Source organism: Gallus gallus, chromosome 1 (genome assembly GCF_016699485.2).
Source record: "Gallus gallus isolate bGalGal1 chromosome 1, bGalGal1.mat.broiler.GRCg7b, whole genome shotgun sequence".
Classification (NCBI taxonomy): Eukaryota; Metazoa; Chordata; class Aves; order Galliformes; family Phasianidae; genus Gallus; species Gallus gallus.
In genome coordinates, this window is record NC_052532.1 from 114146080 (window position 1) to 114162827 (window position 16748).

General features: G+C 38.9%; 1 long non-coding RNA gene across 1 annotated transcript; it reads right to left on the reverse strand.

The window, feature by feature from the left end:
- Nucleotides 1–4361: 4361 nt before the first annotated feature.
- Nucleotides 4362–14930, reverse strand: LOC121107835. Its single transcript, XR_005842233.1, has 3 exons — nt 14686–14930; nt 7902–8044; nt 4362–4890 (listed from the first exon to the last, which is right to left on the reverse strand). It is a non-coding gene; the product is annotated as an uncharacterized LOC121107835 (long non-coding RNA).
- Between the last annotated feature and the right edge of the window lie 1818 nt (nt 14931–16748).

The following is a 16748-nucleotide window of genomic DNA, read 5'->3' on the forward strand; positions in this document are numbered from 1 at the left end:
CCCCCAGGCAACACCAAAGGCTTGGTGCAGAGTGGCTGGAAGACTATATGGAAGGAACAGGCCTGGGAGCACTTATTGATGCTTGGCTAAACATCAGCCAGCAGCATGCCCAGGTAATGAAGACAGCCAATGGCATCCTGACTTGTATAAGAAATCACGTTGTCAAAAGGAGCAGGGAAGTGATTGTCCCTCTCAGCACCGGTGAGGCTGCACCTTGAGTACTGTGTTTGGTTTTGGGCCCCTTACTACAAGAAAGACACAGAGACCCTGGAGAGTGTCCAGAGAAGGACAGCGAAGGTGGTGGTGGGGGGTCTGGAGTACAAGTCTTATGAGGAGCAGCTGAGGGCACTGGGCTTGTTTAGTCTAGAGAAGAGGAGGCTCAAGGGAGACCTAATTGCTCTCTACAATTACGTGAAGAGAGACTGTGGTGCGGTGGGGGTCAACCTCTTCTCCTACCATAGGAATGGCCTCAAGTTGTGCCAGGAGAGGTTCAAGCTGGATATTAGGAAGAATATTTTCTCAGAAAGAATGTTCAGTCACTGGAATAGGCTGCCCAGGGAGGTGGTTGAGTTACTGACCTTGAAGATGTTCATGAAATGTTTAGATGCTATACTAAGAGACATGATTTAGTGGAGAAACATTGGTGATAGGTGTGCAGTTGGACTAGATGATCTTGAAGGTTTTTTCCAACTCTATGATTCTATAAAAACTGAGCTAAGCAATGAATTAATGACTAAGCAATATGAACCATGAAAAGTGTAAATCTTTTTCCCTTCCTTTACTTCCTGTTTTTATCTGGTGGCACAGAACTCATCTTTTTTTTTTTTTAAATTAAATTATCTGTGAAAACACATGATGTTGCTTGTGACACAAACTGGGCTGGCTTGGCTAGAAGCAGAGTGGGGATGTGAGGTGTGATGGCACATTACCTCCACGCTGGACTGCCCTGTTACCTTGGTGGGCTGGGGCTGATTTCAACCGATCTGCCTTGTGCACCTTTCTTCCCCACTGCCAGGGGGCAGTATGTGCAGGCCAGTCTTCCTGGCATTGGCCTTGGTGGGAAGGAGCATAAAGGAAAGTCCTCCTAGAGAGACTTTGAAGAGCAATAGTGATGTGTCCAATGTACTGCCAGCTGGCAGTCAGGCAGGGCAGCCTCATGGTCCTCCAGCTAGGAGGTCACCTCTAGCAGGAAGTGGTGAGGTAACCCAAGATATTTTATCTCAAAAACTAAGTTAAGGGCTCTGCACATGAGCTGTCTATAGCAATGTTATCATCATATTAATATTTTCTCTCACCTCTTATTTAGCAGTCAATAATCTTTATTACAGAGAACTGCCAAAAATGAAGTCTAGGGGAAACTGAAGATGCCAGTCCCTGCCAAAAATAAATGTACTGAAGATTTCCTTTTAATTACACAGTTTTAATATGCCAGTACTAACCCTTTTCTCCGATGTGTGATTATCTTGCTATTCTCACATCTCTCTTTCTTGTAGTACCCCTTCCCTTGTAGATAGCCTTTCAGAGGAAAATGTTTTAAGTCAGGGGTTTGAATCAATATTTAATTTTCAAACTACTTAAGTTATAATTCCATTTTTTTTTTCCTTTTCAACTTTTCTTTGAGGCAAAACTTTCCTTTGTTCAACTGGTAAAATCACCTGCAGTCTGTATGGCAAACAGGTATACAGATTGTAAGGTAAATAGATATACAGAGACAGGACGAGAGAGATATCACATTTACAGAGGAGTAATGAAAAAAAAAAAAAGCTTACCTGTATCCTGGGCTCACAGAAGGGCTCTAAGAGGGGCAATCTCCAGATAAAGATCCTTCCTCCTTGGGAGTCAGCCCTTAAATGGGGTCTAGGGCGGGGGGGGGGGGGGGGGGGGGGGGTAGGCTCCACCCCTTCCGGTCACTCAGGTGAAATTGCATTCACCTGTGCCCGACTCACTGCTCACCTCAGGTGGTCAATCAGAGGTTCAGGCCGTGATTCAACAGTTCCCATACAAGTTCCTCTTGGGTTGAATTCTTCTAAGTGCTGGAAATTTTAGCAGTGCTCAGGTTGCTTTACAGTAGATGTTTACTAAGTTTAAGATATGCTAGATTAGTTCACATTTTTGCATCAATGCATTTGCAAAACAAACAAACAACAACAAAAAACTGAAGGGTGGATACGAATTATCAGCACCTTGACAGAAGAAGTAGTAATAAAAAGTGTTCATAAGGCACCAAGAATGGTAGTATTTTATGATTTTGAAGATTGTTTTTTCAGGTGAATCTTAGTTATTGCAAGCTTACTAAACAATTAGTTGTGTGAATATGTAATAAAATAGTAAAAAGGAAGAGATAGCTATGGATTTGACAGTTTTAATCAGTCCAGCCAATCCAACGTGCTTTTTTTTTTTTTTTCTTAAAGAATTTAGAAATGGGACGTGAAATATATGTTTAAAAAAACTCATAAATATATCTCCACTCTAATAGTTCCCATAATTGTCTGCCATTATATTCAGTCTTGTTCTATCTCCATTTTCATCAAAAATAACTAAGGATTTAAGTCCCTACCAGTACCAACTTCTATTGTGACTGTATATCAAACTTAAAATAGTCAATATTTTATCTAAAGAATATTGTGATTTATCAAAACAATGTCTTAGATTGAAGTCTGGGAATTGCAGACACCATATTTTGCTATTCATGTACTCTTTGAAAATTTTTTGTCAATTGAATATACTATATCCTCTCTATCTCTTCTACACACTGAGGTCTCCTAGTAACACTAAATTATTTTACATTGCTTGCTTTTTATTCATTCATCCCTTTAAATTTGAAAGCTATTTAAATAGCAAATATGTAGGCCAATATCCCTTCCACTGAATCAGTTCCATTACTTTGCCTAGGCAGCATAAAATAGTCAGCTTCTGGCAGCATCTGTCCAGCTGGGAATATCTTTGATGAAAGGGAAATTTCATCTGGCGTGTAGCTTGTTTACCCAACTTCTTTACCAATCAGTCACACCAAAGCAGGCATAAGAAGCATGGAGGGACAGAAGAGCACAGCTGCACAGTGCTCGTTTGCATTTGCTATATGGTACCTTGGGGAAAACTTTACCAATGGAAGCAGGAAAAAGTGACAATAGTCAGGCCAGAAAACTATTACTACACAGTTTTTTTTGTTGTTGTTTTTTTGGTTTGTTGTTGTTGTTTGTTTGTTTCTTTTTTTAGTTTTGAAAAGGTACCCTCTGAGGATACAAATCATCCCTGGGCTGGTCTTCAGCCCTCTCTGCAGGCCCCTTATAAATCAGACCTGGCTGTTCATGGCAGCCTAGTTCCCTCCTCAAGAGCCTGGGATCTGGGGACCCTGGCTGGGGAGAGATCTCAGAGGGGATGGCCCCACGCAGGAGACTTCAAAGTCCCTGCTGTCTATTGTAGGTGAGTGGGGGGGCTCTGCTGCTGAGTCTGGCAGCCTGTGCACCTTGAATGCATTTTGGGATTCAGTGTGGTGTCAGAGACAGGACCAGTCAGAGCTTTCGTCCTGCCTGACAAGGGAGGGAAAAAAAAATAAAGAAGAAAAATGCTTTTGGAGCAAGAATCTCTTCACAGAGAGGTGATGTTGGCTACACCAGCCTTTTCCAGCTTTGCAGGATGATCCAGTGAGGACAGCAACCTGCAGCTTCACAACCAGTGCTGCTCCCTCTCCTCTGCAGCTGCCAGCATATCAAGCTGTTCCCCCTACCTTCTGTATTATCTAGGTGCTGTCTAGTACAAAATGCCATCTGGTACTGCATATGATCCATCACATTCACAGCCATCTATTCCAATTAGCAGGTGGTGTTATCATTTGGAAGTCGTAAAGTTGTGGCCACCTCGTACAGAGTAGATTGCTTCTCAATTTTTCCAGAGCCATAAGCTTCCAGCAGGAGCATTTATGACATGGAATTACACTGTGGAGTATTAAAATACTTCATCTATTTTTGTTCTGAAAAACTGAAGTCTTAAGTCTGAATCTGAAAGATATCCAAGGCTCTTTTCTGCATTGATAGGAGCCAAGAATAGCAGTAGAAACGAGAACCAGTTCTGCTGAACTTTTGGAGTTTTAAAAAGGTTTCTCCTTTTACAGCACAGATGAGAAAAGGGAGTGTTGCTACTCTGCTCTTCTTGCCCCAAATCCTGGTGCCAGGGCACTCAGCAGGAGCTATTTCTGAGACTATTCAGGTCCACACTTCAACTCCTATCAGCTAAACATGCTGGTTTCTGCCTGCACAATGTCTTCTTCTAGATGTTATGACATGACAGAAGTGAAAGTCTACGTGGGGTTAGTAGAAGTATGAGAGAATCCAAAAAAAATTGCCACTGTAGCAAGCCTGGATGATAAAATTAATAATCTCTCAGCATTGCTTAAACGTTGTTTTATTTTAAAATCTATACTTAGTTCATCCTGAGATACTTGGAAACTGGTTGCCTGAACTGAAGTTCTGGAAATTACTGCCGGCAGTAATTCAATTTTTACTTCCTTCAGTATTTCCTGTTGTATGAATACTGAAAGTAAATCCTTCACATGAGCACATGGATACTATTAGTCTTCTCACAGACGGTCACTGTCTTCTACCCAGTGAAGCGTATTTACTATGGATTCTTAGTATTAGAAATTACTATCAAAGGAATCCAGTATCTAGGGAGAAAAATTCACTCTGCAGAATGTATTGATGAAAAACAAATATAAAAATATCTTACAGTGACTGCTAACACCTGAAAAAAGAAGCTGTAAAACAGTATTCATGGCCGTTGCATCACTGTTTTCTCCTCCAACTTGTTTGTAAATGGTTGGTTTTATCATTTTGCTCAAGTAGGTTTTTCCTGATGTCTGCACCTCCATCTGTGAAACTCCAGTGACATTATCTGAAGAAAATAAGAGCAGATGGAAAACATTTTAGCTCCATACTCATTGAGCATGAGATTAAAAGAAAGGCCGTGGTGCATTTTTTTAGTAAAGTAAGTGATTACACACACAACATTTCTTTTCTGTCTGAGAAGTCATGTAATTTACACAGCAATCTGGACTTCCTTGGTCAGCTGGTTTCAAAAATAAACTAGAAATTCTGTTGCCACTTACTCTTTTTCTAGGCTATTCAGAGAATCCTGTAAAGTCAAAATCAACTCTCTGTTCTATTGCATATTAACACTGGAAATTGTTGCACCTGGAATTGATGAACCTTTGGTTTATTATGCTATGAGAGTCATATGCAGCTGTTCTTCCCCCAAGTGATTCATTATCACGTGTGAGGAATGCATCCCACTCCGCTCAGTAGCTGAATGAGCTTCTCATTTGCCATTCAACTTTCTAACAATAAATTTAAAAAATAATTAAAATTGTTCTGCATCAAAATTAGAAGAGAGTACCAATAAATCCCCAAATTATCACCAGAGCACTTTCAGTAAGCTGTCTGATGCACCACTGGATTTCCCCGTCTGGGGTATTTATTACAAATATCTTTGCTCAGAGATGAACATTCTAAAAAGATGACAAAAAAGTCCTCAGATACCAAAATAAGGGGTGATAAATGTTTTATAGCTGGAGAAGTGTAAGCCTTCTGCAGGATATGTATCACAAGAATTAGAGCTCGCAAGATTTCTGCTCTGCTTGCAGCTCTTCCACAGGCATCCTCTGGGACCTTGCACAAGGTATTTTATTTCTCTGGAGGATAAGTCAAAGTGTATCGATTATATGTGTCAATTGCTATATTCAGAAGAATGAGGGTTGCCTGATCCAAACATTTTGTACTGGTAAAATAACAGTGCTGTTACATGACGGTTTTAAAATTACCTAAACTTGTGCTGCTTCTGAAAAACACAATCTACCCTCCCAGCATCCCTATTGCTGTCTTCTTACTGGCACAAAGCAGTCTGGGGGAAAGATGACCCCAAGGATGAGTTAAATGACTAATTCTATGAAATTGCTTCACTTAACGATCTGGTCTGGAATTACCTGGTGAGACACAAAGGATGTCACTGGGAATATGTACACAGAGTATAAGGGGTAGGGTGGGAGTGTGATACACAGGTGAGACAGATGTTTAAACCAGCACCAGGTAGCTATGAAACCACACCTTAACATTGGTAAGGATTGAAATATTTCTTCAACTATCTTTTTAATGTCAGTAGAAGTCCTAATTTAGGCCAGAAACAGTAAATTCAGCTGATAGGTGTTATTTTGTTTGAGGAGCTAATAAGATTTATATCAGTAAAGGCTGCATTAGCAATAGTAGTGCTTGCAGATACTTGGCTGCAATGTATTTTAGTGGGCTCTTATGAGCTTTGCTGACACTGAGGAGAAGGTACTGCTCTGTGTCACAGTTCTTCTCTGATGAAGCAGAAATAACTCCCCCCAACTTCATGAGAGCTCCAAGAACATTTACGCTTCAAGCGCTCGAAGGTTTGAGACAGTGCTCTAATGAGAGTCGTATAGTTCTGCAGTTTCATTTTGTGCTAAACCAGTCTAATTGCAGGCTGAACCGAAATGTGGTTATTCCTGCTGTCGGCCTCCTCTTCCGCATGTTCATCCCACGCTATTTTTGCACCACTGTGGGGATCCCTGCTGGCTCCAGCAGCAATAGGCACTTCACAAAATGAAGTAACTCCCGCAGCTTCAGTCTATCCAGTTCCCTCAGGACTTATGCAGATGTCTCTCCGATCTGCACATAGCTTGTCTTCCTTGTTATTCATATAGCTCCTTCCAAATCTTAGCGATATTACCATGCCTCTCTGACTGATCACATGGTAAGTTGCATACTCTTGGATTACAGAAAGGCTTGTCCACATTTTTAAAGTGCCTTTAAAATGGCTGAGCTAATAAAAGTGTTATCTTGTTCATTTGGCCTAAAAAGGGCTGATTATTTAACTCTAGAAAATGTGTGGTGAAATTTCTCAAATCCTCTGTATTGCATGGAAGGGCTTTCCAAATTTCACTTCCAATACCTTGATTCAATTTAACTGATGCAATAGCTTGTAGGTAGGTCTTCATAAAAATATCTTCCTGCAGTATATCAGCATGGCATGTACACTCTTATTTACATACAGTTTCATAATATGTAAGATGTTAATGCATGTTTCAAGTGAAACTTCCCCTTTTCCACTGTCATAAATATATACTGTATGTTAACACATAATGCTGCATATCAAACACAGACTCTTCAGCAGTGTTATTCCTTTTTCTGTTGGCATGCCTGGGAAAATAAAGAGAAGAACAGACTCCTCTTTTTAGCCTGAACTGAGAGCTGAGGGAAATTCTACTTCTTACTGTTGTATATATATGTCTGACAGAAGAGATATCCTGCCCAATTGGTTCTTACATAGTTCCCTAAAACAGCCTGCCCATCTTTTATTAACAGAAGCTGAAGAATCAGTGTATGAGAATTCTGATAGTCAAGACTACAATGTATGTATAACTGCAATATTGAACAGCATATAGAGTTACACAGTGGTCAACTCGAATTTATATGTATGTACCATATCAATATAGTTAGGAAAGTTCTACCTACTTTATATGTATTGGCCAGTTTCCATTAAGTCCTTTTTCCTTGCTTCTTTCTTTTTTCAGAATGTTAAAAAACAGCAAATATTTTTACAAATGTAGGAGAAACCTCTGTTATTTGCTCTGGCTTCACTATGAAAGTGGACAGCACTGAGGTGAGAGGCATAAAAAGGTTCTTCAGTCCTCATAATTTGAGTACTCAAAGGCTTACTCATAGCTTTGAACATTTGTGAAATATGATAATATAGCATAAACACGTAGTTGTCATTATTTAAATCAGTCATGATATATAAGCAATTTACAAATAATCTTGCTTTGGTATTCTTTTTTTCCATTAGGAACAGTAGGCAGTACTAGAAATTTCCACCCACATACTCACTCTTAAGTAAAATGTCTTGGTTTTCCATTCATGGTATTGTTAAGTCTTCAGCATAACCAGGTCATTCTCAATCCTCAAAGTACTGTTTTGCACAGAAAATTCTGAATTCAGCTTGTTCTTTTATTATTTTAATGTAGAAATATCTAGTACAATAAAAGAAAAACAGCCAATTCTAACCTTGACAACAAAAGAAGTATAAGAAAGTTGAACAATTCTCAAATTTAAATACATTAATAAAGCAACATCAAATGCTTTCACAGCAGAAGCTGGTAAACTGAAATTGAAATTATGTGACGTGATTTTTCTTACTGCTCTATAACTGCAATTAGCACCCATTAATTCTCCCCCTCCCCCCCACCCCCCCCCCCCCCCCGAAAAAAAAAGACATTCAATTCTGCTGAACATCACCTGGATCTAAATATATATATATATATTATTGTTATAATTTCTCATTCTCCTCTCCACTAGGACTTTTCCCTGTCTCCTTTTTCTATCTTATGGCAGATACTCAGCAATGACTGGAAAATATCATAGAATCATATCTACAAGCCTTCATGTAAAACCCATTCTCATTATAAGAATTCTACTGTCTTAGCTAGAAGTGCATGAATATATATTTACATGGATAGAGATTTCACAGTACCTTCAATTCTCTCAGTCATATTCACATTTATGTTTTAATATGTGGACTTCTAAGAATGATAAAGATTTTTGTAGTAACCCTTTCAAGGATGTATGCGTAGAAATGTGTTACATTCCATGTCAAGTGGACACAAGCTTTTTCCTTGAAAAAAAATCAGAAAGCTCAAGAAAATCCCCTGATACTTGGTAGGGGAAATTAGTAATAATCATCATCATCATCATAATCATCATTATCATAGTGAAACTTGCACAGTTAGTGAGGAAAATTGCACAGATTTTTAAAAAAGGATTTTTCCTATTAAATTCACAAAACAGTAAAAGGATTTTCTTTTAGCTCAGGGGTGAATATGGGCAAATGCCGTTCACATGGAAAACAGTGTGTCATAATTTTACACCTCTTCACACTCTTTCTTACCATTATTTAAGACTAAATAACTCTATGATAAATTATGAGGCTTGTATCACCTTCATACCATGCATCAAAATGATATAAATAAGAAAACACTGAAGAAAACAATAGGAAAAACAGTTTTACGTAAATTGAGAACGCAGTTTTCAAGCAAGATTTTCTAAATTATATACTGACAAAGGAAGCTAGGCTTTATAAAAATAATCATTCCACTGTTATAATTTTTCTAGGTGTACAGACAACATAAAAGATAGTCATGGTTTCAATAATAAATGGAAGGAACAAAAATCATGAGGAAATAAAATCTATCGTAGTAATAGTACATAGTATGTGAACTTCTTCTGAAATACTGTGTAGAAGATCAAGCCGTAGTGGATTATAAGGATGAAGATAACAGAAGTGCAGGTTAACAACAAAGAAATATATATATACAGTTCCTTTTTCATTTAAAATAATAATAATAATAATAATAAAAGCTCTGATTTAAAATCAGTAGTTTTCCACGGACTTTACTTGAGCCAAAATTTCATATTTTGTTTTAAATGTTAGAGTGCAGCAAAGGAGATGACCTTTTAGAGTGAGAATTACCATTTTTCATGGTAACCTGAGAAAGTGGAATTTAGCATGAATGCTAATTGAAGAGCTGTTTATTTTGTGTAGATACAAGGCCAATGATGAAATCTTCTTAAAGGGGTGAATCTCAACAGAAATATTCTTAAGTTTTGTAGTATCTGAAAAGTTACTCAAATTATCATCTTGAGATTGTGAAGCTTGGGGAAAAAAAAACAGCCTGTACTCCTCAGTTTGTTAAAGATATGAGAATCAAGAAACACAAACTTTTGAACTGTTGCACTGAGTTTGTATTGAAATTTTTCCTTAAACTATTTTGAGATAGTAACATTCTGAAAAGTGTGGAGGCACTTCTGACTCCGTGTAATTTAATATCTTCTAGATAGTGCTGGATTTCAAATGTGTCCTCATTTTTATTCAATTTTCTTCTTGGAACAGTGTAGCATATTAGGATTGCAAAAAGAACAACTCAAACTTTTATTTCAAATTCCACGAGTGAAAGCTGACTCTTTTTGTAAGGAAAAACTAAACAGTCTCTTTTAATTGTTTAAAAGAAAATTTCTGTGCTGTAACTTATCTTCTCACCTTCTTGGATATATCAAAAAGTTGTCCAGTCTTCCTAGATTCCCATTTCTTCACATCAAAATTATAAAAAACGTAGTGTGATTTATTTGAGCAATTCATAGAAGTTTTTTTTTTAAATTATCAACTAATTTCACTGCTAAAAAGGTTCATTGAAAATTAAAATTAAAAATCATAGAATCATACAGTGGTTTGGGTTGGAAGGGACCTTTAAGATCATCTAGTTTCAACCCCCTGCTATAAGCAGGGACAGCCCCCTCTAGACCAGGTTGCTCAAAGCCCTGTCCAGCCTGGCCCTGAATGCCTCCAAGGAGAGGGCATCCACAACATCGCTGGGCAACCTGTTCCAGTGTCTCACCACCCTCGCAGTAAAGAATTTCTTCCTAATATCTAGTCTAAACCTACCTTCTTCCAGTTTATAATCATTTCCCCTTGTCCTGTCACTGCCTGCCCTTATAGAAAATCCCTTTTCAGCTTTCCTGTAGGCCCCCTTCAGGTACTGGTAGACCGCTATAAGGTCCCTTCAGAGCCTTCTCTTCTCCAGGCTGAAGAGCCCCAGCTGCCTCAGCCAGTCCTCACATGGGAGGTGTTCTACCTCTCTGATCATCTTCATGGCCCTTCTCTGGACCTCTTACATTGTGCTTTTGCTGACTTATTAACATTTATTAACACCTATTAACAATTCTCTTTCTGCCATTTTCTGTGTTCTACCAAAGCATTTCCAAATAATGTAATCTAATGGAGCCATCTTCCATCCAGAAATTTCAGTACTTGGATTTTCTGCAAAAGCACTTGTAAGTACAGACAAGGAGGAACAGCCAAACTGTACTTTTCATTTAGCATATTAAAAATTTATGTGCTACATTCTACTCTGAGGTAAAAACAAGTGGTTAAATAGACACACTAATATTTCAAGATCTGCCATGTGGCGTATATATGCAAGATAAATGGGATATTATGTATTGTATTTTACTTCAGACACTCAAGTTACACTATTTCAAAAGATGTGTGCTGTACAATTGATCCAGTTAACTTCTATTTGTTTCCTAGTGAACAAATGCATAGCTCTCAGACAGCCATAATGGCTAGGTAATGATCTGTTTTTGGAAGACGCCTCATTAACTCCAGTTTTGTTCTATGTAAGATCATGCAGTGTTTTCAAAAGCAGTGAAGAACTTCTCAGAATTTTGAAAACACTTTCATTTTTTTTCTAGAACACAAATGCTGTTCTGCTGTCAACATTATAAGTTAATCCAAAATGTTAATGAGAATTTTTGACAGTTGCAACTTCAGGCAAAAACAAGGCAAAACTGCAAAACTTTAGCTAATGCTAAACTTAATGTTAAGCTTTAAAGTTTATTAAAAAAAGATTGAAAAACTTGCATATATTCTAGGGCCAAATTCTTCATTTGTATAGCTAGCAGTCAGCTAATAGTCAGTCTGCCTCAAAGTTCTCATATGATTAACCTGAATAAAAATATTCCCTCAGTTTCTGTCTTCTCCCCAGAATACCGGAGGAAGTAGAAGAGAAGTTTGACTACGGTAGCTGGTACCATTGAACTGGAAATTCAAATGGTTAGCATGTCTTCAAACCTTATGGGGATTATGAAGCTTGTATTAGGACGTGAAAGAATAAACAGTGATATTTCTTTCTTTCTTTCTTTCTTTCTTTCTTTTTTTTTTTCATCCAGATACAACTGGATAATAAGCTACTGAAACTATACAGGATTATTTAGCTTTCTTGTTAGCTAAATGACCTTCCAAAATTCATGTCTTGCTAGTGCTTCTATTTGCTGCTATTCTGGAACCATAATTAGGAGAAAGAGTATCCTCAAATGAGCTGCATAACACCTTTCCCAAACAATAATGAAAGAAGATCTCTAAAATTCATAAGAAATCATTTTCAACTGATGAATGCTTGTGTGCTGAAAATGCTAAGACACACACTCAGCAGTAGGCATACAAACAGCCCAATTGTCTTCACAACATTATATTAAATATGTATGCAAGTATTTGTTGAGGCTGGATCTTTGTAGACTTAAGATGTAGTAGTTTTTAAGGTAAATAACCCTCTTATATAGTTCAGCCAGCAAAATGCACATCAAGAAGAAACTTCTTTAGTTTCTTTGCCTTAAAAAAAATTGTCAGTGGCAAACTGGTGACCCAACTTTACAGTTTCACTTAGCCACTACTTAGAAATCAAGTCTTTACTGATGGCCACTCATGCTCATCTTGCCCAGCACTGCCAGCTGTGTGAAGGAAGGAATTGTCCCACTCTGCCCTGTGCTGTGTAGCCTCAGCTTGAGCACTATGTGCAAGTTTGAGTGCCATAATATAAGAACATAAAGATATTTGAGAGCATCCAAAGGAGGTCTACAAAGATGAGGAAGGGTCTGACGGGGAAAGTGTGTCAGGAGCAGCTGAGGCTCCTCGGTGCGCTCAGTGCAAAGCAGAGGAGCTGAGTGGAGGCATGATGGCAGCTGTAGCTCCTCACAGGGAGCTGAGGGGCAGCGCTGAGCTCTGCTCTCTCTGTGACAGCGACAGGGCCCGAGGGAACGGCATGGAGCTGTGTCAGGGGAGGGGCAGCTCGGGGTTAGGGACAGGGGCTGCACCACAGGGCGTGGAACAGGCTGCCCAGGGCAGTGGGCACAGCTCCGAGTGGCGGAGTTCAGGGAGCGTCTGGGCAACGCTGAGACACAGGGTTTGGTCTTTGGGTGGTGCTGTGTGGAGCCCAGAGCTGGACTCAGTGGTCTTTGTGGGTCTCTACTAATTCAGGGTGTTGTATGATTCAATTATTCTATGTTATATTATGCTTTATAAAAATTGCTCTCTGATTTTTTGTTTTGTTTGTTTGTTTTGTTTTGTTTTTGTGCTACTTAAGGGAATCAAGAGTGGGTTTCTGAAGTTATTAGCAGGCTCTGTAGTATTTTGTGTTATGTGCCTTGAAATGCATACTGACAATAACTTTCAATGAAGATGGCTGCCACCGTACTTTAGGAAAGGTGGAATCACTCTGCTTATTTTCTTCCAGTCCTTTTTTCAGCCTTTGCCTACCTTGTTACTTAGCAGGCAGCGTTCCGGTGACATGATGAAATCTGAACAAAAATGATTCTGTGTAAAACTTTGAGCAATATTTAAAATATTATAATTGTCTTGTTGACAACAGACTTCATGGATCTGCTTTACATGTCTAAGTGCTTTCTGTAAATAAGACTTCTACCAGTTTAAATGGTTTGGTTTTTGTACTTGCTTAAAAAAATAAACATTCATTTAGAAACTCAGTATCTTTTATCTGATTTTTATGTGTTTAGTTTGTATCAATGTTCAACAGCAGCTAATGTACATGTTCATCTATATGTGTGTGTATATATATATATACCTAGCTTTCCTGAATCAATTTGTAGCTAAATTGAAAAACTGTGTCACCTAAATCACACTCTATTCTAAGGTTTGATTCATCATTCAGTTTGGTGACATTTAACCAAGAAAAGAAAACTGGCTTGATTCTGCAAAACGTGTTGCTTGTTCCTCCCTAAGTGCATTTCTAGTTGGACAATTTATGAAGAAGCAGTGCCAGGAAAATTGTGCCTGTGGAACCAGGCAGTAAGTTCTGGACTGCCTGATGGGAGCTCCTGCTGCCAGAAGGAGCCTTGCAAAGTGGCTGGTAATGAAGCAGAGGATGCACTTGAGGGGGAGTATAAGATGGGACAAGATCTGTTCTTTCATCCTTACCTAAATATAGTGTCAGTCCAGGCACTAAGAGAGTTGTTTACCTTAAAAGCAATAACTATAACAACAATTTGGACTGCTGTTGAAAGCCTATGAGCAAACAAATCTTCTCTGCACTTGAGAGCAGACTGAAGTGCTGGCAGTACTGGCAGAGGTTATTCTGGATTACAGGCAACCCTCCCTTTTCACCCTTCAAAATCTCTCAATTTTAGCAAGAGTTGCCTGTTGGATAAATATTTGATGATGTACGTAGAGTGAAAACAACCAGCTAACTGGAGATGAAAAAGTGAGGCAATACCAAGGAATAGAATTTTTGTGCCTCTTGCACTGAAGCTCCTTGAGATCATCGTAGTGGAGTGGCTTTTATTCTTGCTATGCTCAGCAACACAACTACAACTGAAGAGGGGGGGAATAGGCACAGAGGATAAAATAACATGTCTCTGGTGAGGATCTAGCATTTTTTTACTTTAAAAATATCACATTACATTTCATTTGGATCTGCTTTAACAGGCAGGACTACCTGTGTGGCAGGAGAGTCATGGACTCCATTGCTGGTGTAGAACGAAGACCTTTATTGTACATGCTTACAAGCTTTTATATCCGTGCAACAACCCCTTGGTCATGTGTACTAACCAGGTGCCTCGTGCATGTTTACATCTGGTGCAAGTAGCTACCAAGCTTGTTTACTCATTTGCAAGGCAATGACTTTCTTTGTCCCACTTACCTGTACCAATTTTCTGTGGCAATTTCCTAGCACTGTAATGCTCTGTATTTGAATACCTTTTAAAATGCCCTTTAGCACTGGTATTGTAAAATACCTTAAGGCAAGTCACTACACTTCTTAAAACCAACCTGAATGTGAAGTTTGTCAGTCAGGCAGCACGTGCTTCAGGAGTGAAAGTCCCAGGTAGAATGACTATTTTGGTGACCTTTTCTTTTCTCTACAATGAGATGCTGTATCCATTATCAGCTTGACTCCTCTGTGTCAACTTGCTCATGCACATCCCATTTGCCTCTGTTTGCAGGGGCCTCACCTCCTGCCCATGCCAATCACATTTGCAGCTTCCACAAATGACTTGTTGTATGCAGGGCACCCAGACTGCTGCAACAAGAAAACAAGTCCAGAATAAGGCTTATTAATTGGGATGGAAGAGAGATTGGGAGCTTGTATCCCAAAAGCTTTCCCAACACTTTTTTTTGCTATTCATACTTGGGCAGATGTGGTGACTCCACATCAGAGTGGATAATCCTTCCCTTAGGTCCATTTCAATGCATGGCTTAGGTAGGCTAAAATAGAAAATGATTGGAAACCTTGTTTTGTGGTACAAGTTCCAGAGTATTGTTTGGAAAACAGATGGCATATGAGCCCTTTCTGGTTATTTAAGAGTCTGAGAGAAACTGCATTGCTCTGAAATACACCCATGTGACCAGCATGAAGAATAGACTAACAGAGAAGAGAATAAACTTTTGTGAGTTCCATAAAGTGAGAAGCTGGTCTTTCTGCTAGGTGAGAGGCAACATGGTCATACAAAAGAGGAGTTTATGGATTGGGCAGATTTGCTATATGCAGCCAGCAGTAGCCCATGCTACGAGCTGTTTTAGCATTAGTTTAAAACTTATCTGCTGTGCTAGACCACTGCTATCTCCTGAAAGAAGTATATTGCTCATATCTGATTAGCCCCAGGTTTCTCCAGAGAAAGACTATGCAAAGTTGTAATGCAAGTCAGTTCCGTAAGGTTTTTCTCTATCCAGCTGTGGTACACCTGCCTGAACAAATACCCAAGTAGAGCACACTGTTGAATAGCAGATGTTTCCTAAATAAAAATGATGGGTTCCTAGTCCCACTTTCTCAGTCTTCTAGCATCTTCATTTGTACTCAGTCTTCTAGCAATCCAAACATAAGAATCAACAGCTTCATCAGATGTCTTAATAAAGGTAGTGCCGTAGTAGCTGAAGATAATTTGTAACATTGCCCCTGGACAATCTAATTCAGTCCCTATGGACAGTAAAATCAGACTATGGATTTTCAAATAAGCCTCTGTAAGAGCACTTGAGCTGACAACAGGAGGATCAGTTGTGACTTCGGTGTCAAGCATCTTCTTTCATTGATGTAGTAACAGCAGACTAACATCTTAAATGTATTTACTTCTTATGTTTTTCCTGTTCCTATGTGAATAGGAGCTGTGAACACAGTCATCCCTCACAAGTTAATTTCATAATTGTCAAGAAATTTATTTCGCAGCAAAATTATGAACCCAGACATGCTCTTTGCAAACATTTACTTGACTCTAACCCATATTCCATTAACTCTTCTCTAAACGTACGGTACTGTGAGTGACTTATGAAAGGAAAAGGTTTCTTTGCAGTCTGTTCTGGGATAGCAATGGTAGCACAGAGTTGAATATTTTAGTTCTGAGGGAAGGTATGAATACTATGGAAGGCTTAGAGAATTGCTCAGGTACCTTTGGCTAGCCAGCAAGCTTGATATTGTCATAATGTAAATGCATCAGAATTGTACCTGGAATTGGACTCAAATACTCAAGTCCTGTTCTTCTGCATTCAGTTTTCATCACCCAAAGGGACAATTGACATGCCAAAATTGAGCGAGAGTACACACACCAATATTTAGGTGATGTGGCTGGTCAGGAAAGAAGACCTAGACCTGCAGCTGAGAGCTCCCCACAGTGTAGCTGGAACATATACACAGGACAGGTGCCTTCAAATATGCATAAATCTATTTACTTTTAGTGCCAATAGCATCACATGCTATTCCGGCCTGAAAATTACTTTTGAGAGCTGATTTTCTAGAGCAGCAATCTTTCATCAGCATGGGATTATTTTGGGAACATATAAATATGGAAAAATTGTGCTGTTTCAAGCAATATTATTATTATTTTTTTCTGGGAAAGTTGCTA